The sequence below is a fragment of the Miniopterus schreibersii genome (genome assembly GCF_964146895.1).
Source record: "Miniopterus schreibersii genome assembly, chromosome: 8".
Classification (NCBI taxonomy): domain Eukaryota; kingdom Metazoa; phylum Chordata; class Mammalia; order Chiroptera; family Miniopteridae; genus Miniopterus; species Miniopterus schreibersii.
Window position 1 is genome coordinate 43,853,908 of NC_138109.1, and position 19,316 is coordinate 43,873,223.

At 36.2% G+C, this 19,316-nt stretch overlaps 1 protein-coding gene across 1 annotated transcript in view; it reads left to right on the forward strand.

Moving 5' to 3' along the window:
• LRRC7 (leucine rich repeat containing 7) overlaps nt 1–19,316 on the forward strand; it is a 396,137-nt gene that overhangs the window by 253,407 nt on the left and 123,414 nt on the right. The window lies entirely within an intron of this gene.

The following is a 19,316-nucleotide window of genomic DNA, read 5'->3' on the forward strand; positions in this document are numbered from 1 at the left end:
AAAAAAGAGAAAAATTCCCTTCAGCAACCTCCCAGTCTCATTCCCCATAGGTAAGCACAGTTTATTGTCTGTCACCACTTCTATGCATTTACAAACAGGCACCTGCATATGCATTTTCCCCATTAAGAATATACAATGGCCCACCTTGTGTGGCCCAGTGGTTGAGCATCAACCTGGGATCTAGGAGATCGAGGTTTGATTCCCAGTCAGGGCACATACCTGGGTTGTGGGTTCAATCGCCTGTGGGGGTCTGCAGGAGGCAGCCGATCAATGACTCTCTCATCATTGGTGTTTCTGTCTCTCTCTCTCCCTCTCCTTTCCTCTCTCTGAAGTCAATAAAGAAAAAAAGAATATACCATGGACGCTGTAATCTTTTATTCATTTTTAAAAGTTATAAATGGTTTCCCACAGTGGGCATCATATTATTTCTTAAATCTATAACCTGTTGATGGACATGTGTGTTTTTTCTGTATTTTGCTATTTTAATGATGTAATAACTAATGTTTGACACATACATGCAAATATTTGCAAAGAATGGCTTCTCAAAGGTAAAATTGCTAGATCATTGAATGTGCATATTTTATTTTAATGGAAACTGCAAATTTTTCTCTCAAATGCAGTACTAATTTACACAAACTTTTGGAACTCATTAGAGAAACCAAGCAATTCTGACTTCCCAGAGGGACCTCTTTCTGTTTGTATTAAGTCACAGGGATTGGCACTGAATATTTTTTACAAATATGATTAAATCTACTTTGTATCTTCTACAAAATTCTCTAAGTCCCTCTCTCTAAGTCTTCTTAGTTTTACCCTTTCCTGTTTACTCGCAGCAGCATTTCTTCCCTTTCATTTATTTTCAGTTTTGTTCTTGTTTTGTCATTTCAGTGGAGCTTGGAGAGAGATGAGAGATAAAACCATTCTGACTTCTGAATCAACTTGCTGTTTATCACCATATGTTAACACTATGTCTGTGTAGGTAATCTGCAAGCACTGAGGATAGATACAAAGATGAGTGAAACATAAATTTTACCTTCACCACAATTAACAGATAAAAGGTGGATTGGTGGACAGATAGGTTGGTGAGTAGGTAGGTAGGCAGATAGATGGTAATAGATAGATTAGATAGATAGATGATGATGATAGATGATAGATAGATGATAGATAGATAGATAGATAGATAGATAGATATAGATAGATGATGATAGATAGATGATAGATAGATAGATAGATAGATGATAGATAGATAGATGATAGATAGATAGATAGATGATAGATAGATGATAGATAGATAGATAGATAGATAGATAGATAGATAGATAGATAGATAGATAGATAGATAGATAGATGATAGATGATAGATAGATAGATAGATAGATAGATGATAGATAGATAGATAGATAGATAGATAGATAGATAGATAGATAGATAGATGATAGATAGATGATAGATAGATAGATAGATAGATAGATAGATAGATAGATAGATAGATAGATGATAGATAGATAGATAGATAGATATAGATGATGGATGGATGGATGGATGGATGGATGGATGGATGGATGGATGGATGGATGGATGGATGGATGGATAGAGATGATAGATAGATGATAGATAGATAGATAGATAGATAGATAGATAGATAGATAGATAGATAGATAGATAGATAGATGATAGATAGATGATAGATAGATAGATAGATAGATAGATGATAGATAGATAGATAGATAGATAGATAGATAGATAGATAGATAGATAGATGATAGATAGATGATAGATAGATAGATAGATAGATAGATAGATAGATAGATAGATAGATGATAGATAGATAGATAGATAGATAGATAGATAGATAGATAGATAGATAGATAGATAATAGATGATAGATAGATAAAGAAACCTGAAGAGTGACTCTTTTGGGGGGAAAGGCAAAAAGGTTTACAGTAAGGAAAGACTCTAAAGTTAAGTAGGGGAGAAAGAAAAGCTCATGGTAGTTGTAGAAGGATGAAACAGAAGGGTAGGCTTGGAGAGCTTGAAGTGGTTAGATATGGCTCGGTACAGATTCTCATAGGATAAAGGGAGGCGCAATTAGAAAAATAAACAGAAGCAAGGGCATTAGAGTCCTTGAATGTCATGTTAAAAATTAGCTATTTATCTCATGAATAACAGAGAAGCTGAAATTTTTTAAGCAAGAAAATAACTTAAGATTATATTTTAAATTTTACCTCTGATATGAAAAATAAATTGATCCCTCAATCAATATTTTTTATTTATAACCTATTGTGTGTCACAAATTGTGATAGGGGGACTAGAAATTTAATGAGAACAGATTAAAAACAGTGATAAGTGAGAGTTATTATAATAGATTTGAAAACAGGTTAAATAACCAGAACTAAGAAATGAAGACAGAAGAAAGGAAGGAAAAGAAAAAAAAGGTTAGATTCAAGACATAAAGAACTTGCAAAGAGGGCCTAGATAAAAGGGAGAGAGAATCCGGTATGTTGGTTTTAGTTATCATTAGGGTGACTGGGTGGGTAACGTTGTTGTTCATTGAAGGGGATGTAGGAAGAGGAAGAAGTTGAGTAGGAAAAGGTAGAGGCTCTGAACACACTGAGCTTCAGTTACCTTTGGAACACGTAGCTAGAAATGCCTGGAAGAGAGTTAGAAATACAGATCTGGAAGTTAGTAAATGTGACTGAGCTAGAGAGAGAGGTTTGAGTCCCTGGCATGGAAAGGGATAATAATAGAGGAACATATATAGAATCGGAAGGGGAATTTCGGAAAATAACACAACAAATATGGAAAAGTTTTACAAGCTTTATGTTGTTGTTAATGGAACAATTGAACAAAGCTACTAGCTCTTATTAGAATTTAAGTTTCACAGATCAAAGGATTTGTTCCTCTTGTTCAACATTGTATCCCTGAACCCAGAATATTTTCAAGCATGTGATAGGTTTTCAGTAAACATTCCTTGTTTGGATATATTTATTATTATTTGTCTTAGACACATGTATTTGTTACAGGGGTGCATTGGGATGGTGGCTTTTTCTGATGAAACCTCTCACAACCCTCTCCAACAGCCACACAATCCATGAAGAAGTTGGATGCCAGTTCTTTAACTCTATAAAAAAAGTTTATTCCTTAAATTTGTAGCTCAAATTAAACTACAACAGTCATTACTTTGTAAATTTTCAAACAGTTGATTTTACAGAATAGTTACTATTTTTTCCCATTCCAAGTACACATTTTATATTGTGTTTCTAAGACAGAAATCGAAACTTAAGAAAATATTTATAGTTTATATGGAGAAGATAAAAAGAAACACGCATCTGTAATCAAGTTCTCAATGGGCTAGAACTGCATTATTCATTTTTAGACGCCTCCAGTATACTCCCAGCATGACCTCTGTGATTGTCGACAATGGACAATGACAATCTTCTCATAGCTTAACGTGGCACCAACGGAGCGGAGAAACCCCCAGTGGGGCATGGTCCTCCTGTGTGCTGTGGAAGCCCTCCTTCTGAGAACAAAAACAATCTCTCTTAATCAGTCCACAGAAATTTTTTCAACTCCTGCTGTGTGCCGGGCATTGCAATATATTCTAAGGAATTTATAAAAGTATGAAATGTGGCAGTGCCTTCAAAAAAAGTATGAGCTCTTTGAGGAGAAGGGGACAAGGCATAAAAAGTGGCATAAAGTGTCAAATGAGATGTCCAAGGAATAAATGCTACCCTGAGTGAGGTCAACTTTCAAGGTCTCCTAAGAGCTGTCCCAGTTTGCCCGTCTAAAGTGTCTGCCTGAACCCACCACTATAAAGATAATAAAAATCATCCTCCTTATACCCTTCACTAGGCCAAATTTTGTGGCTTGCTATTCTCCATACTTGCAGCTATGTCCCTGCTTCTATGTCCTTGTTTGTACTGATGCTTCCTGCTGGAAAATCCTTGCTTTCCCTCCTGTCTAGACTGTATTATGGTTTGCAAATCTTACCCTTCCTCAAGACCCAGCTCAAATGCAGTAGTTTCTCAAAAATTCCCTGATGTTGCTAGCTAGGAATGCTCTCCCCTCCTACAAATCCCACTGTAAAGAGATCTCCACCGCACCCATTCCTTCCTTTATGATGCCGCTGTTGTCCCTGTCCATGTAGATGCATGACCCCAGCACACGCGTCCCTTCTCCCTCCCCCACTGCTTGGTGAATATTATCCGTAAAGGGGTTTGAATCTCTCAGAACCCAATGAAACTAACTTGTGGCTTCAGTGCATCCAGTGCTATTGACTCTTTCCATCCTCCATGGTCCATGAAACCATCTCACAAGCCTGTTCTATTTTTTAATGTAATAATTACATAACATTTTATTTTTATTGTGATTAATCACCTGCCCTAACTAGGATGTGAGCTCCTTGAGAAAGAATCTGTGCATTCATCTTAGTAACCCCTATGTCCAAGCGGTGTATATTAAGGGAGCTTCCTCAAATTACCATCAACACTTGTTTAAAATTTAGATTTCTGGGTCACACTCTCAGAAATTCCAATGTAGTGAGTCTCATATGGAGCCCAGCAACCTACACCTTTTAAAACTCCCCAGAGGATTCTTAACCACAGTAAATTTGAAAATGGTCTCCAGTTAATAAATATATGTGAATGAATGCTGACTCTTTTTTCTTTCGTAAGCTTTGGCATTGTAAGAAAAAGACATGTGACAACCTAATTTTAAGTATATGGCCTAGCTATTTGAACACAGTAGATTCTCAAACACTGTGGAATTAATGTATATTAATGGGATGACTAATGACTAGTATAATTTTAAAAAGGTTTCCCTAAGGCATAGAATTTGCTGGGCCTTGAGCAATGAGTTTGATTTGGATAGGTGGGGAGTAGAGAGACCATCCTGGCCAGAAGAGTGGCATGACCATAGGAATGATGGAGCCGAGGAAACACAAGCATAGCGAGGGTCGGTGATGAGATTAGCTTAACAAGAGCAAAGGTCCTGAAGGCAGAGGAGGGGTGAAGCCTCCTCCCCACTGTATAAAATCAACCTTAGTTAGCGGAACTCTGATTTTCATTTTAATTTAATGAAAGCAAAAATAAGTGGTTTTGATGTGATTAATGACCAACCAGGGAGCTACAGTGCTGACTTGGCGAGCATCCACCTTCATGGCATGTGTAGAAGTACAAGATTTAGTGCAGAATTAACGTGCCCAAGCATCTGTTCACAACTCCATGTGAAAAAGAAAGAAATAGACCTAAGCATATGTTACAAGTTAAAGTCTGGGCAACTTTTTTTTTCATATCCTGTTGGTAGGATTTTTAGTAAATTGCCTTACCTACTTGATAATGATTTTGAATATTTAATAACCATAATAATGATAAAGCAAAACTTTTTTTGAAAGCATTCTGTTCACACATGAAGAACAGATTAACTTGTTACCAAAAGGATAATAAATTTGCAGATAAAATATATTTCTTTGGTCTTAAGGCATATCTAGCATCAACCTATACGTCTATAATTAATCCACTTGGACATTAGCTCATTCATCAATCTGGCAAATGGTTATTAGCAATTTACTAATAGATTTCAAAGCACTGTACACAGAATGTTAATGATAAAGCACCATACGCATGACACAAATTGAAAGATTTATTCCTACCTGGAAGAGAGGTTGATATGGAATGATTAATTTAAACAGGTTATTATTTATTCATCCATTTATTCAACAACTCCTGATGAATGAATGTGGCTCTAAGACTTTATTTTATTCTCTGTTATATCCCCGACACTAAGCAGTGTGTTTGGTATATGTTCAGTGGTCAATAATATCTGATGGTTGAATATATTTATTGATCACTCTGCCAGGCTCTCATATACAAAAGTAAAGGGAAAACAGAGTCTGTGAAGTTTATAGTCTAGTGAGGAAAACAAATATTAATCAAGTACAGTCAGAAATGTAAAATCCCAGCCATTGCAATTGTTGAGGAGCTTCTAAAGGAGTTTGGCCACACATGCCCGGTTTGTGGGCTCAATCCCCAGTCGGGGGTGTGCAGGAGGCAGCCAATCAATGACTCTCTCATCATTGATGTTTCTGTCTCTCTCTCTCTCTCTCTCTCCCTCTCCCTTCCTCTCTCTGAAATCAATAAAGATGTATTTAAAACAAACAAACAAACAAAAAACCTATAAAGGAGTTTGGCGAAATACATTCCTGAAGAAAAAAATCTAAAGATCTCGAATTGAAGTGTGAAGGATGAGTGGAAGCTAACCTGGCAAAGGGAAGGAGAAAGAGCACTTTAGGCAGAAGAGGGGCAGGGAGGAGCATGGTGAGTGCACAGGGCCTGCAACAGAGATCCAGAGGAAGTCTCAAAAACGTGGGTGGAAATCTAGGTAGGTGAGGTGAAAGTATGTAAAGACAATTCTTAGGGAGTTCTAGAATTATAAATATTAGACCAGGTTCTATAGGTAAAGAAATATCTCATTTAAAGTTGCTACAATACAAATTGGTTTGAGTTACAGCCTCAAAACTCATTGCTCATTTGTAATATAAAAGAAAAATGTCTCTGATAAAGCATACTAAATTTTTACAGTGAAAAGCAAAACAATTGAGCATGTAATTTCAAATTACATAACCTTGATCTTTGTAGATTGCACCAATAAATATAATTTTACTAAATTACACAGTAGCAATTAGCCCTCAAATGGGGGTTAATAAAGGAATCAACACATTATCATAAGAATAATTTGGGTGTACTGATGTAGAACTATATTGACAGATTAATATACCCTGGCAAACAGCTCACTCAACTGTTGTATAAAACTAATAGAAAATATATCATTTATTAACGTAGTTCACATGATAGAACTTGTGCAGAAAATAATAAACCCAAGACTTTTAAAGACCTTTAAAGCAAATGTGTAAACAATGAAATGGTAAAATCTGACCAAAGAAATAACTGACTTTATTCTCTCACTAGTTATTTATTATACTCAGGTAGGCTAATATTATTTTTCTCAATTCATTTTGACTTTACTTTGGCCTTGTGTACTACTATAATTTTTACCAGAGTGTTTGCCTCTATATCTGATCTCTCTTCATTGCCCTGTATCTACATTTTGTCTGAGATCAAATTATAATATTCTTCAGTTTCCCCTCCCACACATATGCATGCACCTGTATCCCATAACACAGTGCTGTACATGAGCTTGGTACTTGGAGAGTACTTGTCAAATTTTCAGAAGCAGCCTGTTTGAATATTTACAAATCAGTATTCCAAGTTTTAATACTAAAATGAGAAGTATTACAAATTGCTAGGTTTAGATTATTATTTAGATAATAAGTGTTAAAATAACCAGGTTTAGAGATAAATGTTGTAGAATGTTATACATTTTTTTCACCAGTTTATATTATTTATATAAGACATGGTAAAACAAATATAATAAATACACGATATGTATCCCATTGGTGTTCTGATTCGATCCTTAATTGAGAATAAATGTATAAACGGAGTAAATATTAGAATGTATTATAAAAGTAGAAGATGAAGTATTCAGAAGTAATAAATAAAACAAAGAATAATAAAAATATGCAAAATTAATAACTCATGTTCTACTTAAAATAACCCATAGAACTCTAATAATGTTTAAAAGTATTTATGTCCCTCAAAATGCAGTTTAAAAGCCCATGATGTGAAACATGCAAGATTGTATTAATGTTCATAACATTACTATGCAGTGAAGTAAAACAGGATAAGTATAAGGTTTTCCACTTCTCTAATGAGAAAATGAAAGCACAGCAAGATAAAATCTTCTAATGATAATATAATCTTTTTCTTTTTTTCATTTAATAAGTATTTATTAAGGATCCAGTAGGCTAGGTGGTGGGGATGCAAGGTGATGACTCAGTTATAGCATTTCCTAACTGATACAAATCAAAGACAGGATGATTTTGGAACCCAAATATGAATGGGTCTGGTCTTGTCTCAGTTTTTGTCAGCCACTAATGAGCTACTCTTGCTACCAAACACATAACAAAATGGTCTTCACATGGAAAGATTTACAATTTTTAATGTAGTTCCTCACTTCCACCAGACAAACTTAAGACACTGACAGGGCATAATGACCTGCTTTATCATTTTTTACTTTTAGGCAGAAATAATAGCCCACACACACCTGACAGTTCAGTTTCTTACTTGATGCAGCTCTTACTGTTTAGCAGACTGATGACATTAATTTATCTGTTGTTTCCTGTTCAAGTAATGGGGCATTATACACTTTAGTAGGGAACTAATTATCTTCTACACCAGATATTGATTATTGATTTTTCAAAGAATTCGAATTCTGAATTACATTGCAATTACTCTGAATAAAAGTAGTCTTGTGATTCAGAAGATACTTCAGTTTGTACTACATCTTTACGACCTTCAAGGGTCATTGCTGGCATTTTTGCAACAGACACACAGCTTGTGTCAGGGACTCAGAAATGCAAGCCCTGCTCCAGAAGCTCACATTAGTGAGTATGGAACTAAGAGTTTAAAGAGATTTCAAGTTATTGATTTGCCAGATAAAATAACTTTCACTGTATTAAATAAGTAAAATCCAATAATGTTATCATCAAGTAGTAATACAAAGAGAATGTTCCCACTATCTATAGAAAATAAGACTAATGCTGCACATAGCTTCTTATATAAATCTTAGCAGTTTTATTAAAAACATTTCTCACTAATCCACATTAGGGAGTTGACTAACAGTAGTAAATAAAATATAGTGACTCAGATTTGTTTTTCATTCAATGAAATATCTATAATGGAAAAATATTTATTTGATACAGAAGAAAGAAAACAGTTTTAGGTATTTTCAGAGACTAGCTCATAAGAATGTGTACATTGTAGAATATGGTATATCAAAGTATATATATGTGTTTTCAACATTTAAAAATTTAATAAGAGATAGAGATTTAGGTATAACATTGAAATTATATAGGTCACTATAATTACAATTTTCACTAATGAACACTCATACATCACCCAAAGATTCCAGAATTTAAAATTACATTGGCAACTGCATATTTTTTCTCTACCTTGAGGGAAAGGGGGGGGAGGTAGAAGAGGGTAAAGGAGGGATAAGTGGTACTAGAAGATTTGACGTGGGGTGGTGAACAGACAATACAATATACAGGTGATGTATTATAGGTATACCTGAAACCTTTATAATTTTATTAATCAATGTCACCCCAATAAATTCGGTAAAATAAAATAAAGAAAAGACAACCATAACATGCCCTTTAATCAACTGGACTTTCATGTAAGTTTTGCATTTCTATATATAATATTGTTTTTTCTTCCTGATTTGCTTTATTGTCTGACTTTAGCAGCTAAGTACTAAGTCTGACTTATATAGCTGTATTTTAGGGACCCCAGCTTCAAAATGGAGGGGATGATGACTTTCAGAAGAATGGTTTTCATTGACACATCAGAATGGCTTGAAGGGTGAATTAAAGACAAGGAAGCACAGATAAATAGTGGCCATACTTTTCTAAAGTGTCTCTATAAAAAAAAGCAAACTAATGGAAAAGTAACTGGAAGAGGCTGTAGAGGCAATAAAAATAGTACTTTTTTTAATGATTAGAGAAACTAAAGCTTATTTGTATGCTGCTGGAGGTGACCTGGGAGAGATAGATTGATGTGTGTAGAAAGGAGATAACTCCAGGCCTGGATCCCTTCAAAGACAAGGAGAGATGGAAGAGATGTGATCTAGAACTCAAATGGACAGGATGCAGACACAAATTTAGGAGGGCCAGCGTTGGTTAGCTAAAGAGAACCACAAAATGTCTACAAAACATATAAACATATTGCACTAAATCTAAACTTAATGTGTCCCCAACTCAACTTCAAATAAGCCAGATCCCAAATGTCCCACATTATACCCAAGAAAGTGTGATGAAGGGAAAGTCTATGCAGCAAACGACAGCAAGTTTAACCAATTGCCTTTAAAATATACCCCTTTGCAAATTTTCTCACCAAGCATGGGAGAAGCCTAAAGCTTAAGCTTAATTATCTTTGGAGTAAGTGCACTTCTGCTGGTTTGTCTACGGTAAGTTACGATCTGGGATAAGAGGAGAATACTTTTGACTTGGTTAAGGAACAATGAAATAGTCTCAGAGATTTGAAAGCAACTTCTTGGGGCAAACTAATAGATTTGCATCCAGAATACAATCCCTATTTCAACTATTGGTCATAAGTTTAAAATTATACCAGTCAGCCAAACTGATTTTTTTTCCCAACAAATCTTGGTGCAGTAGCAGAACAGGCAGAAAGATGGAGTCAGCTTAGGTTGAGTTCAGGCAGGTGACGTGACACAAGGAAAGAGGGCAAATATTCTGACTGACATGTGTGAGAAACTGTCTATGATGATAGATTTTTATCATTAATCTCAGTAAGACAGTAAAGATAGATGAATCAAAGATAAATTGAGCATATCCGTGATATGTCATATTGAGAACTGCTGCAACTACTGGAATGCATGAACTGGATGTCTAGGAGTTGACAGTCAGATTGAGATTTCAGAGATGATACTGGTATCTGTGATGACTAAGTTTAAGTGGGATCTTGGGAGTGAACTACTGAGATGGAGTAGAAGAAAAGATTGCTTATGGATGGGGGTTGTTTGTTTTGTTCAATTCAGATGGAATTTTTGAAGCACTAGAATGTACAGGTTACCATGGGAGAAGTTGGTGACACAGAGTAAACAAGATTCAGTTTTCTGCTTCCAGGAACTCACAGTAGTGCTATGGTGGGGATGCCAACACAGAAGAAAGGACTCCTCACCCAATCAAGGAAGAGCAGAACAGGCCTAGAACATTTGCAAAGACCAAATGGCAAGATAAAGTACGATGCCTTTAAGAACAACAAAGAGTTGGGTTTTCCTTGAGGCTGTAGTTTGAATGGAGGAATAGTGAAAGAAGCAGCCGAGAAGTAAGTGAGGGTCAGGTAAGAGTTTTTATGACCCAGTGAAGGCATCATGGCTTTATCATCTTTGGGTAATGAGAAAACTGTTTCAGGCAGGAGTGGACATAATGAAATGTGTAGACAGAGGGTGGAGGAAGGAAGTGACTGCAGGTTTTTGGAGAAAGAAGGCAAAAGGGCCAGCTTGAATTATGAGAGGAGTGTGTACGTGTTTTACAGTTTTCACTCTTCAGTTGGGATTCAGACAAGGTCATCAAAGTTTACAACCGAGGTGGACAGTAGTGCGTTCAAGTGGAAATCATGAAACCAGTGTGGCTCCCCTTGTCCAATTGTTAACGTTTTGTAGAAACCAGCCTAGGAAACATGAAACACCAGAATGAAACCTCCATGAGGACTTCTTTGTTTTGTTCACAGTCTTTTCCCAGTGGCTGGTACTTAATAGTCTCTTAATAAGTACTAATTAAATGAAATTACTGAATGAATTAAAGTCTGCCTTTAACACCTGATCTTCTCCTTTGGTAACTTCATTGTAAGGTAGCACCGTGCTAGGTGTGAACCACTTATACCTTTTCTCTGGAATACTCCTCTCCTTTGAAACTTTATTCATCATACCTTATAAAACTTCAAAATTAGGCCTTTGCCATCCCCATATATCAGCCATATAATTTGGAGCACAGTAATTTGCTTCTTTATGCCTGAATCTCCTTGTCTGTAAGATGGAGCTAATAGCTAACGTTCTTTGAGCATTGAGCACTAACACTTAGGGCCAGGCAGTGTTCTAAGCACTTTAAATGCTTTAACACAGTTAATTCTCATTATCCCCCCATGTAGGCAATACTGTCTTTAACCTATTATGAGTGAGGAACCCAAAGCAAGATCTTACAGGTGTTCAACAGAGCTCAAATCTCAACTCAGTCTGAAACCATGCTCTTAACCACTCTCCTCTGCTCACTGTAGTAAGTGCCCAGTAGAAGTTAACTTATGTCATTATTTTGTTTAATTTTTGTTATTTAGATCTTTTTAGGGAGTTATATGTTTATTGACAGAGCTGTCACTACTTCCTGTAGGAAATTAGACTATTTTATTCTAGACAGATCTAACTTGGAAAAAGCCCCTCCTGTGTGGTGCTTACTTACACCTACCTTCCTACAACTTTCCTCATTGATTCTGAATTGGGGGTGAAGACAGGACAAATCTGCCCTCTCCTCCTTCCAACAACCCTGGATATTCAAAGATGGGTGTCTTTGACACCTGTATCTTCCATTCTCCAGCCTAAACAGTTTGGGTTATTTTAGCCATTTCTCCTATGGCATGGTTTCCAAATATTCTATGAATAATCTCTTGTGTGTTGGAGACACCTTTATACTCGGGCACCTAAAATACTGTAGTCCACATGTGGGCTAACGGTTGCATATAGATCAGGATATTGGCAAAAAATATTTTGGGACAGCCTTGTCACAGTCTGAATTAACTTCCCAGGGACTAATTTAGTGCCATCTTTGCATGGGTAGGTACTTATAAACAAATGAATTAATGAATACTGAGCTTACTCTTGAGTTAAATCCCCAATTTTGTTCACACTGACTTCTGCTTCTGATTTATACTTGTCTGCTTGGTTTGGGGACATATGGCAGGACTTTACATTTGTCCCTATTAAACTTCATGTTGTTAAGTCTTTGAACATTTTCAGGTCATTTTAGATACTAATTTAGTCATTTCATGTATTGCCTCTCCCTCTCAACATCATGTCACCTGTAGGTTTTTTTTCCTTTGTGACATCAATATACTCACCTGAGTATTTAAATGGAATTTATTACACACATTCATATTAAAATATTCATAAGAGCTTATGGCTGAAAGTGTTTTAATTAATTATAAATTAATCACATTTTCTCAGCAGTGCATTTTATTAAGTGTCAGTAAGAATATCTATTTTTTTCATTCAGTAACTTCTAAACTATAAAATATTTTTCCTAAATATTACCCAATTGGAGTAATTAAATTTAAAACATAGAATTTTATGAGCATTTTAGGGACATTGACATCTGAAATAAAATTGAGAAACATAAAACTAACGTAAACTGGAAATAGTCTCAGGCCCTATGGAGCTAACCTTTTCATCACCAACGAAATTAACGGGAAGTTAAAGAGTCTCAAGACATGTAAAACAGAACAATTGAGAGGATGAGCAAGCAGCTTGTCATCAAGAGCTGAGCAATTTTAGTCATCCAGTTTTGTGTATCAGAGTTTCAAGTGCATACTATGCAATTAATGAATAAAACATTTTCCATTTGTGAGAGCTAAAGGGCTAGTAATAAGCCAAGTGTATTATGAAGTGAAAGATTTAAAGAAAAATGGAGAAAGTTTCTTAAAATGTCATCGTGATTCCCTGGCAAATTGCATACTCTAAAAGTTAATAAACAAAGATGGTAAAAGTAAAAAGAAATAAAAAATAATACTCTGAATTATGATCTCAAAATTTAGAAAAAATATAATAATTGGAATATCTCAGTGAATATCATGTCACTTTAGTGAGAGAATATAATTTTTAAAATTTGCATTGGCTATTTTACATTTATTGATTTGAGAAAACACCTTCATGTTTATCTGCATTTTGAAACAGCTTCCATTCTGTTGCCTTCCAGTTGTGAGTAGTCTCTGGGAATAGCAAGTTTTTGTTATTATATCTGCCAGATAATCTCATCAATTTAAAGACACTTTGAAGTTCTCTTTTTAATACTTAAAAGTTTCCTAGTTTAATTTTGACAAAATTAAAGTCAGATATTATGATTTTCATACTTAAGCTTTCTCTTAATGTCATTGGAAGAAAAATTTAATAGGTATATAAATAAATACAATCTAATTCTATTATCAAAATTAGTGGAATAAAAGTAACACATATAGTCAAATCCATAGAACAGCCTAAGATTGCATATACATGATGTGAGTTATTGGAATTTGTTGTAGTCATACAAAATATGTGTTCTGTTTATGTTACACTGATGTAACTATTTTCATAGCTCATTTCAACAAATCAAAGTAATATTCCTTCAAAAAGAATTATAAGGTGGTTAGGTAAATGTCAATTTGAGGAAAAGACACTGAGATGTTCTCTAATTTTTTCCTCATTATTAAATGTAATGTCTACACACTATAGGAAATTTGGGAAATATAGAAAAAATGCAAAGGAAGAAAAATCAACCATAATCCCACTACTGAAATTCAAAAATTATTTGTTTATAGCTTCTTCTCATTTTTTTCTAACTTTTTAAAGTAAAAATAAATGTAAAAATATTTTTTATAAAATATAAAATTTTAAAGTAATATCTCAAACATCTGCTAACCAAAATGAACAAATATTAATTATTTTCATATCTGAGTTAGTTTTTTTTAATATATCTTTATTGATTTCAGAGAGAGGAAGGGAGAGGGAGAGAGAGAGAGAAACATCAATGATGAGAGTCATTGATCAGCTGCCTCCTGCATGCCCCCCACTGGGGATCGAGCCCGCAAACTGGGCATGTGCCCTGACTGGGAATCGAACCGCAATCTCCTGGAGCCTAGGTCGATGCTCAACTGCTGAGCTATACCCAGCCAGGCTTGAGTTCTATTTTTAATTAAAAAAGTAAAACACTGTAGTTCAATGAGGAGTCATCTGTTCTCCCTCCTAGTCCTATTCCTATTCCTCCCTCCTAGTCTGACTTCAACCCTAGGACTTTGAATTTGGTGGGCATCTATTCCATATATCACTATTATTTACTGTATGTATGTGTATTTATAAATATATAGCAGTGTGTCTTCAAGTTGACGTAAGTAAACTTGTGCCATATGAATTGTCTCTAACTGCTTTTTCAATCAATATTGTTTGCAAGACCTATCCACCTTCATTCATAAAAATAGAAATTATTCATTTATATTATTGTATACTACACCAACATATGATTTTATTATTATTTGGTTACCTTCCTTATGTTGTTTATTTATATCGTAACCAAATTTTTGTTGTTATTAATTATTCTACAATGAAATATTTCTACAATAACATTTTTCTATATTTCAGATCATTTTAGTATGATAGCTGCCTAAAAGTGGATATGAATGTTTTCAAGACATGAGAAACATATTTGAAAATGTTTTCCTAAAAGGCAACACTAATTTATGTTCCCCAACGTAGTTTATGTTAACACCTTCACCAGCATTAAATACACCAAGCCATTCTTAAGTTAATTCATTCACTTTTAATGGAAACAATTGACTTTGGGATGAAATTAAGTAGCATGAAAAAAGGCAATTTATGTGTTAGGTTGGGTGTAAGCCATTTAGTTTAATTCCAAGCTCCACTTTAATACTGTCTATTAATCATGAAATGCCATTTCATCATCTTTTCATTGTGGTTTTGTTTCAGAAAGGTTAAGTATTGATCTGTTAAATACAGTTTGTCTCTGCTATTATTAGGAAGTTGCTGAAATTTCTTCTGTGGTACACTTTATTATAACATCCAGTAATAAAAATATTATCTTTTTTTAGAAAGTCATCATCTGATTTACTTTCTTTATTAGACATTTTTGAACACCAGCATTCTTCATTATTTCAGAATTTCAATTTTAAGCTGCAATATGATGGCATCTTAGGAGCCAGAAATAATCCTAGCTGCAGTTATACAAACTTCATCAAACCATTCTCATTTTCCCCAGGAAATAATTATCAGATTCTTTATTCATAAAGTAGGACTATATTACCTTATTATGGTATTAGTAAATCAAAATAATACATTTTGAAATAAAGTAGAAATATAGGTTAGCATTAGTTATCCCTTTCCAAGAAGTCATAGATGCCTAGCACCCCCAGTAGAACCCAGTGTAAGAGATGTTTTAGAGGTACAAATGTTCAGCTGTATCTGCCACTTTGTCAGACACAGCCAAGTGCATCAAAGGCTACCCAGATCATTAGCGATCATTCAGGGCCTTATGTTTTCACAGTGTCCTCTTCTGCCCACACACAAAGCCTTCATACTACCTAGGCTTACAGCCTGAATTTTGTTATTTCCTAGAATACTTCAGAAATCTTAAACTCCTAACTTGTGCTCTCTCATTCTAATTTTTTAATATGGCTAGTTGTTTCAATCCCTCACTCTTACTACAGTCCTCTCTGACCTCATGGAAACCTGAGTTCTTTTGTTCCTTCTGTATTTTCCTAGACTGCCAGTCCCCCATCTGGCCCCTCAGAAGTTAAAATAACTGTCATTGATGTAGCTCTTTAATTCCCCTTAAATGATTCAGTATATACATAGTCCCCAAGTGTTCTATGTATATAAAATTCTTGACCCTTTCTGCTCAACAGATCACCTTAATCCCTATTTCGTCAAGAAAATTTGTGACTTTCAGACATGCTCTCTCTCAACTTCCAGCCACCCCACACAGAGGGTGCCCACCTATATCCACGCCATTCTTACCATCTTCCCTTGAGTCTCTTCCCTTGAGGTGTCTCACTTCTCTTCAAGGCCAGCCCCTTCTGTGCTATCAGTCCCATCTTTTTTGTTATTTATTGGAATCAATCCATTAATTTCATACTATTTTATCTGTCTTTAATCCGTCCTTCGCTAGTGTCTTTCTATCACCTTTCTTTTCCCTTGAGCTCCTCAGTTTCTTCCTAGCCCCTCAACTTCTCTCCTCTTATCCAGACTTTACAAAGAATATTCTATCTGCATTGTCTCCATTTATTTGCCTCTTGTTTATCTTCAAACCTATATAATATAGTCATCACATCAAACAGCTATCACTAAGGCTACCAGTGTCCTGCTATTTCCAAAATTGAGTGAACGTCTTAAGTCTTTTACTTCATTCAGCACCTCTCCTGTGTATGACACTCCTGTTCACTTTCCTATTGTTAACACAACTCTACTTGTTGGATTCTAGTAACCCCTTACTCTCCTGAACAGTATACCTTCTTGCCCTTTTCTGTAGGTTGCTCTTCCTGTTTTCAGCTCTCCAGTGTTATTGTTCCCCAGGGTTTCTTTCTCAATCAACTGTACTTTTGATACCCTTCACATTCCCCATAGGGAGCTTGTCCGCATGGGTTTCTATCTCCACAAAATATATGTCATCTCCTTAGCTCAGATTTCTTCTCTAAGTTTCAGATGTGAGTAGCCAATTGATTCCTCGACATTTCCACCCATGGCTCACAGGAACCTAAAGTTAATCATGATCTATACTGAATTCAATCTCTCCCATCTATCTGCTTCTGCCTCAATATTCTGCATCTTCATTGGTGGCACCACCACGAGCTGGGAAGCTGGGAGACATGCATGACAGACTCTCTCACTCCCATATCTAGTCACCAAGTCTGACGGTTTTCATCTTCTAAATGTTTCCTGAATCCAACTGTTTCTCCTTATTCATCATCTCTTTCATTACTAGCCCTAGTATGTTTTCTATTAAAAATCTTTTAGTGGTGTTGCTTCACCCATACAACAGAGTCCTACCTCCTTTTGGCATTGTTTCTGTAAATGCTGACTCTGAGGAATATGTAGCTTATAGACAAACAGCATGTTTATATAAAAATCCTAGGAACAAACTTAAAAAGATACAGACTCTGACCATCAGTCATCTGGGAGACTTGCTGACCTTCAACCCGAAAACCAGGATGACACACGCCAGAGCACCTCTTGACCTCAGTGATCTAATTGACAGTGGCAATATTCTCCCCCACATTTACTTATGCCTCCAATTCCACAGCAGGATGCCCTGCTCTGACTTCAGATTTTGATGCTTGTTGTAAAGGAAATTTCTCCCAGGAATAGTCACACATTCCATTGCAATTGCTGGCTAAAGGCATCTGGTAACATCTCCACAGTTGTCCTGGAAGTCTCTGACGCCCTTCTAATGTGTCACAGATGTATGCATAACTCCTACTGATCCACAATTACCAATATTCCAATCATAACATTGATGCAGTTTCATTCTTTTCCACTAGTATGATATAAAATACATTGGCTTTCTTAATTAGGTCTCAAATTTTATTAAACTATAGTTGTATCTTATTTCAGCAATAATTTTTTCAGAAGAGACAAACAAATCCGACTTCAGGTATGGCTTTTCAGGTTAACATGATGTCATCAGGATCCATCTTTAAATTCAAACAGGCTCTCCCACTATTTCATGCCTGAAGAGCCAGGCTGTACCCTTCCAGTTTTGAATTCAGCCGGGAAGGCCAAGTGTCTTTCCCCAGAAGGCCCATTCGAAGAATTACAGCGGCACCTCGGTTTTCGAACATCTCTGTTGAGGAACATTTCAGGTTACGGGCGCCGTAAACCTGGAAGGAAGCGCTTCGGTTTTCGAACCCTCCTCGGGAGTGGAACACACCGCACAGCTCCCGCTGAGGGCAAGGGCCTGAGGCCCAGCTGTGGGCTGTGGATCCCTTGGGTTTCCAACGTTTCAGAACTCGGTCTCCGGAACGGATCACATTCAAAAACCGAGGCACCGCTGTATCTGCTCTGAAGGGACCATGTTCCCATCCTCGAGCCAATCCCTGTGGCCAGGCGACTACAGAGCAGGAATTAGCTTAAGCTTTCGTCACTCCCCTGGAGCAGTAAAAAGGAGTCGACTTCAAGGGAAGCAGGTGGCCTAGAGTTGGGGAGGGGGTCATTTCCGAAGAGAAACCAGGAAAATGTCATCACAAACAAGAAATGATGCTGGCAGCGATAGCAACCTCTATTCTCTGTACAGTCTGCTGCCCAGGAGGCAGAATTGAGAGACACCTTCCTGTTAGGCAATTGAAGTGTTTCCTTAGTGCTTTGTGCCACACCTTGATCATGCTCGAGCTCTCCTTTCTCCCAACTTCTCTGCATTATTCTTTCTTCCCTGTGCTACCTGTGTTTTGGTTATTTATATGCATTCATCCCCCCAGTTAGATCATCAGCTATTTCAAGTCAGGAATGAAGTTTGAATAACTGTGGATCCTGCATTGTGCCTTTCACATAGTAGGCATTCCCACTATTCAACACAGTTATTTGTTGAGTAAATGAAGGAATGAGAAATGAGTGGGTCTTACTCAGACTGTTATCACATCGTGGTAATGTAATTCCTGGAGGGGGGTGTAAGGCACTAACACACACAAACGATAAAAACCTACTGTGTGCCAGGTATTATGGCAAACAATGGGGATATGAGGATATCGTGATTGAAAAACAAACATCGTTCTGCCCTTTAAAAGCTTATACTATAAGAAAGAAGTCAGACACTTATTGAATGGAGTATAATAAATGCCCCAAACGATGACTGCAGGGTGTTAAAGGAAAGTACATTTCAATTTTTTAAATGTAGTTCTGATGGTTTCCAGATCAATTCTAGGTTGGCTACCTCAGGGGCC